General features: G+C 36.3%; 1 long non-coding RNA gene across 1 annotated transcript; it reads right to left on the bottom strand.

Annotated features, from left to right (window-relative positions):
• Nucleotides 1-215: 215 nt before the first annotated feature.
• Nucleotides 216-4587, bottom strand: LOC113691108 (uncharacterized). The gene is made up of 3 exons (XR_003448545.2): nt 4221-4587; nt 1724-1802; nt 216-401 (listed from the first exon to the last, which is right to left on the bottom strand). It is a non-coding gene; the product is annotated as an uncharacterized lncRNA (long non-coding RNA).
• Nucleotides 4588-6321: the final 1734 nt, after the last annotated feature.

Raw genomic sequence — 6321 nt, 5'->3', positions numbered from 1 at the left:
AGGCGAACCAGAGGGTTGGCGGGCCGTCTGCCCAGCTCTCGCCAGGACTCACGCAAGCAGCTAGCAAAAGTCCTTCCGAAGTATAACCTAATCTATTGCAACATCGTTTCTTTCCAAATAGGCCGGTCTCTAGAATCACATTAACTTCAGAGATAGCAGTGCCTTAAGATAGCTAACGCCGATTCTTAAAATACCTTCCCGATTACAACCCAAGAAACAAAACATATAATTCAAATACATCCTTATAAGCCAAGTAACAAATTTCATACAAGCCACATACAAATTCAAGGGTTACACTTTTCCAGCTTCAAGTGGCAACCCGAAACAAAAGCTACATTGTTTAATTCAAACTACATGCTTAAAGTACAAGTAGATCTCAAGTCTTCCTCAGTTGTCAGAACCTGTAAAAGAAAACCACAACGTGGGATGAGCTACACAGCCCAGTGAGGTTCCAAGACGCTCTAACAGTTCAAATAGGTCAAGTAAGTTATGCATATCGTATGCATGATTCTAGATTACACAATGGCATGTTACCATGAGGTGATAATCATTACACGGGTAATTGCTACTTTGAAAACACATGTAGAACTAGTACTTTTGGAATGAAAGGCCATTTAAATATATTTTCATAAATTTTCAGTCAAACAAATAGTGGCTCGTCCGACTAGAAGAACATTACAAGGATTGCTTCATCTCAGAGGTTAATGCTCATGAGGAGTCTTACCCGAGAATGCCAACTAGGAGAGCAATAACATTATAATAGCAAAGTAAACACAAAAGGATACGGTGTTCCAGTGGAACTTTGTCGGTCATCTGCACCTTATAACTCCCGGATCCCCACGGTTGACTGGCCATCACCTTATCCCTCCAGTGGTAATACTCGAGTATACCGAAACGGTTGTCCAGGGTTCCAACCTACCCGACCGAGCCCAGTCCTGGCTCGAGTAGGTCAGTAACCGAGGCGGGGCCCAAGTTCAGCTTATAGCTTACAACATGCACATGTAACAAAGTAATTCGACAAAAGTAAAATTCATCATTTGAATAGGTCGAGGGAGGTAAAGTACACACTCGCCTAACAATGATGGACAACTTCATATGAGCATATAATTTATGATAATCAAGAAATCAGTAACCACATATATTAGAAAACGGTAAGTAAACACGGTAAACGGTAAACGATAAACGGTAAACGGTGGTAATTACGGTTAATTGGTAGACATATGACATTTTAATAGGCCGCCATTGGCCGTTTTGCACTTTTACCACGTAGGTGTCGAGGAGATTCACTCCAACGATGCAACCACATTTAGATTCACAGATTCATTAGTTATGGTAGTTGATTCACGAGTCGAGGGATTCTCCCAACGACGCAACCACATTTAGATTCACAGATTCATTAGAAAATATTTCACACACTTCACCACTCGAACGGCTAGTGTGATAAAGTACACACTGCGCACTTCGATGGATCGGAACTCATTTTCCAAATTGTCACATAACGAGTCACAAGAGCACTTTAACCAAATAAGCATAAATAAGCAGGCTAAGCACATATTGCGATTACAAGATTATTTGATAGGGTTAATCATTTAACCAATTCATGTCGATATGCAATGCATATATATATTTCTTAAATAGGCATGAGTATGGTAAATACTTAACGATCATGAAATGAGCATGTTCTAGACTTACACAATTACGTATTCTTATATGGAACACTCACCTAGTCAAACAAGGGCAATAGGTTCAATTTGAAGTTCAAGCGTCCTCTGTCGGATCCTCTTAAAGGTCCTTGCGTGCGCCTGAACGAATAGTAATAGTCTATTATTTACAATTCCTACTATTGTTGAAAATCGTGTCATAGTACAAATTTAGGAAAAATCTCGTGAACAAGTCTTAATTATCCTAAATCTAAATTCTCAAGCGGGGTTTCAAGGTACAAGAGAAATTAAGTCTACATTATGAAATTCAAGGATAAGACATTTGAATATTATCGAAGGAATAAGGAGTACTTGAAAAACTCCATTTCCTTGGAATACGGAAAATTTCAGTTTTGATGCAATACTTTGAAAAATCGTAGCTCACCTTTTACATGTCCAAGATTGGAAAACTTGGTACCGTTGGAAACTTCCTTCAAAATGCTAAAAGTTCCTAGAATACACTTTTTCATGATTCTAAATGGAAGATAGTCAAAATGGGCTCAAAGTTACTGTTTTGGTTCATAAGGCAGATTTAAGTTAGTTTTTTGGCCAACTTTGGAAATTCGGAAAAATTCACTTGTTTGGAAATAGCTTTTGAAATTTGCAAATCTATTAGTGTTGTAATTCAAGAGTATAACAAAACAAACGGAATGAGGAACGGAGTTTTGAGCACCAAGATACGGTAGCTCAAAGTTACTAAAATTTTCTTGTTAAACAAGGGTTTTCCAAAATCAAGTCTTGAACTTTGGTAATTTATTTGACCCATGAATCGGTCTCAGAATAACACCATAATTAGCAGTATAATACTACCATATAAGGGTTGTTCCTCTACCAAATTTCATGGAAAAATAACTTCGGAAAGGTGGTCAATCAAACACCTAAATTTTCGCAAATACTAAGACAAAACTGCCTTGAACCTTTTGTTTTTCCATTTCAGACATTTGGTCAAAGAAAATTCCTCCAAACCTGGTTCATTTGTTTAGGCAAAACTTAAAGAACGTTCATGGTACATTTGGTAAATGTTTAGCATCAAAATATTCAGTTAGCAAGTCTTTGCCAAACCTTGCATCAAATCGGTCTAAAAATCAGGGTTTTCAAGGACAAAGCAGGTTTCACATTTTGATCACAGATAACTCAAATTAACTCGGAATTTGGCATGGGTTAAGGCGTTGGAAAAAAAATTCATAGAGCTATAATTTCACAGAAGAAATCATTTTGAAATTCGGCACAAGACTAGCTCGAATTTGAGTCACAAGTTGCAGCCTCAGCATTTTGTTCTTGTAAAACAGAGAAACAGAGTAGTCATTTTTAAATGGTTGGTTCGGCTCACACACATGGAACCAGAACATACATTTTATACCGTTGGAAAGGTTGGGATATCTAGTTTCAAATGCCTCTGACGGCACTCGATTTCGACATCGGAGCACAGATTTATGGCTGGAATACGAAGACTGGTTAGAGCATTACGAAAACAATTTTCCAGATTTACTAGCTTCACGAAATTGATCCAATTGACCAACCAAACTTCAATATTTTTAAATGAAACTTTGTACACCATATCTTCAACATATAAGGATGATATACAAGTCATGAAACCCTCAAAATTCCGCAAAAATAGGTGCGATTAAAACAGGGCAGATTCGTTATCATCACATGCAACTCCTCAAATTGCCCCCTTTTTAATTTTTGCCATTTAACTCTACTAAATTAGCACTTAATCAACACAAGCAGCATCAAATCCTAACTAATCAGATTATCCAAGTCATTGTGGGAATTCATAGAGCCCACTCACCAAATTTTCCATTAAAACTCAAAGGAGTCACCATCGGCTAGGCTGGAAAAATTGCAGCAAATAGATAGTTTGGTATACGAACTTTTCCCTAACAAAATTCATTACTTTGTTCACTCAAACTCAGCATGCATACAGTGATTATTGTGTTATGAGCATATTGAACTACAATACGAAATTTGCAGCCAAGATTTGAAGAGAAAAACTGGAAATTCTTTCTTTCCCTCTCTCGGCCAACTCAACAGATTTCCAGCAATTAGATTGGTCATAAATCCAACTTTTCCTTTGGTTAATTCATGGTATTAGGTGCTAAAATTTAACATGCAAATACTTAACTAGCTAATCAATATTTCTAATTAAAAAAAATCAGATTCGGCCAACAACAAAATCATCCACAATTTCCAGAAATTGTTCAGCTATTCTCGGCTAGGTTGCGTGCAACAGATTCCTGTTTCATTTTTATCTTCTAGCATAATCCGGCTAATTAACTTCATGCATGGTTTTAATCTTCAAGTTTTCATTCGGCTAAGTACACTTAGATGCTCAGATTGTCCCAGAAAATTGAAAATAAAACTGCATTATCGGCTCAACTTCTCGGCAGAAACATCAACATCCAAAACAGAAATTTTCTAATGGCTTAATCTCATTCATCCGGCTGTACCATAGTACATGCATGCCCCTAGATAGCTCAAACTATCTCTGATTAGTCATAAAATGAATCCAGAAATTACCTCACAGCAAGCTAAGCTCACGCAAGAAAATCTGGAAAATTTCTGCTCCCTCTTGGCTCTCACGCACACTGGTTGGTCCTGGTTCGATTTGCAGCTGGAAATGGTGTTGTGGTGAAGATGGTTGCAGCTGGGAAATGTTGGTCTGAAGTGAACGAAAATGGTGATGATCGGCAGCTCCTCCGACTTCCACTTGCTCTCCCTGGTTTCACTCGAACTCACGGCCAGAACCAAAAACATTCAATCCTGCGGTTTCTTTTCTTCCACTCGGCTGCAGAGTGCAGCTCGGCCTCTCTCTCGCTCTCTCGGTTTGTCGACACTAGCAAGGCAGAGTGAAATGCAGTTGTGGTTTGAGATGTGAAGTGGAAGGGAAATGAAGAGGGTGCCGTGGTATTGAGAGGTGTTTGTGGTTAGAATTGGTTGAGTGTGGAGATGGTTTACGTATGGAATTGGAGAGAATGGGATTGGACAATTTGGGCGGTGATGGAAATGTTGTCAGAAGGGGTGTTTGGCCGTGCATGGTGATGGTTGTGGTGTAGTGGTGATTTTGTGGATTGTGAAGGGCATTTTGGTCCTTTCACTTTGCTCCCTAACCTCAACTTAAAATCTCAATTCTAACTTAATTCCAAAATTTATCCCCAAGTATAATTTGATCGCCTAGTAATATGCAAATCTTGCAAGGCTTTAATTATCGAATTTTTCACACCTTAATTATGTTTAGAATACTTGTATTATTTATCTAAAACTCATTGGTTTTCATCTTAACGCGGAAATTCTTATTAACATTTAACGTTAGCAACTAATTGGAATTAATTATTGAAATTCAAGAAATTTTATATAATTAATCTACTCAGGTAACATTAATTTTCAACATTAAGAAAACTAAGTATTTTAGTATTTTAAGGCGATAAATTAATCTAACTCAAGAAATATTAATTTAATATAGCAAAACCGAATAATTCAATATTGGCACAATTATATTATTTATTACTTAAAAATTATCTCTACACTTTTATTTCAAAACAATTAATTACCATTCTAGAATTCGAAGAAATTAATGATTAGATCAATGAAATAGTTTACCATCGAAATATGAAGTTAATGTAACAAAACCACGAAGTTTAGTAGTTTAGCACAATTCTTTTGTTTTGTACATAACGTTTAATTCTACATACTTAATTAGAAACAATTGGACTTCGTGTTAAAATTTATTAACGAATTAAAATGCAAAAAAAAAAATATGCATTGATATTTATATGTCTATTTTTTTCAGGGTTCTCACACTACCGACCTATCCTCTTGAGTATCCACCTCGATTAGAGTCGTCGCTCTACCACCTTCAATCAAATCGTGTTGTCCGTTTGATTTTAAGTTCCGCAATCCAAGCGTTGGACAACCTCGTTAGATCCTTGGGCAAACGTGCTACATGTCTCGAAACGAGTTGATCGAGGAACGTATCAATTGCACTCTCGGATCAAATATTATTTCGAAAAACGTGTACTCATTATTCCATACTAAATGAGCCTAAAAAAAATAAATTTGCTAACGGAACGTTTTTAAAAATATTAGTAAGGCATTATTCCATATAAATGGATTTAAAATGGTTGAAATAAATTATTCGGAGAAAACAGGTAAATAAATATTTAAATAAGCCAGTAAAATAAGATAAAAATAAGAAAATTTTTCGGGTTCTCACAATTTGTCCTTCCCTTCATGTATTGTTAGTTGATCTTATAGACTGCATCTATTTTTGAATATCTATAACTCTCATTAAGTTGTACTTAGTTAGTATTAGCTTTCTAGTTTTAGTATTACAAAAGCAAATGTTAGTGCTAGGATTCCACTTTTAGTATTACAGAGCTGAACATCAGTGCTACTATTGCTCTAAATCCATGAATAACATCACTATCAGTGAAAAATAGCTAAGCAAAAAAAAATGCAATCAAAACTCTAGAAAGAAATATGCTGAATTAAGCATCGAAGAGAACGACAAGTGTCGCTTAAAACAAAGAGAAGCATATCAGAAAAGAAAAGCAAAAAGAAATGCCACAAAGCTTCTTCAACAAGAAGAAACACAGCATAAGATACCTGTCCAATGTAAAGG

This window comes from Coffea arabica, chromosome 5c (genome assembly GCF_036785885.1).
Source record: "Coffea arabica cultivar ET-39 chromosome 5c, Coffea Arabica ET-39 HiFi, whole genome shotgun sequence".
Taxonomy (NCBI): domain Eukaryota; kingdom Viridiplantae; phylum Streptophyta; class Magnoliopsida; order Gentianales; family Rubiaceae; genus Coffea; species Coffea arabica.
Note: the sequence above shows the minus strand (reverse complement) of the source record. Positions and strands in the feature narration are given on the sequence as shown.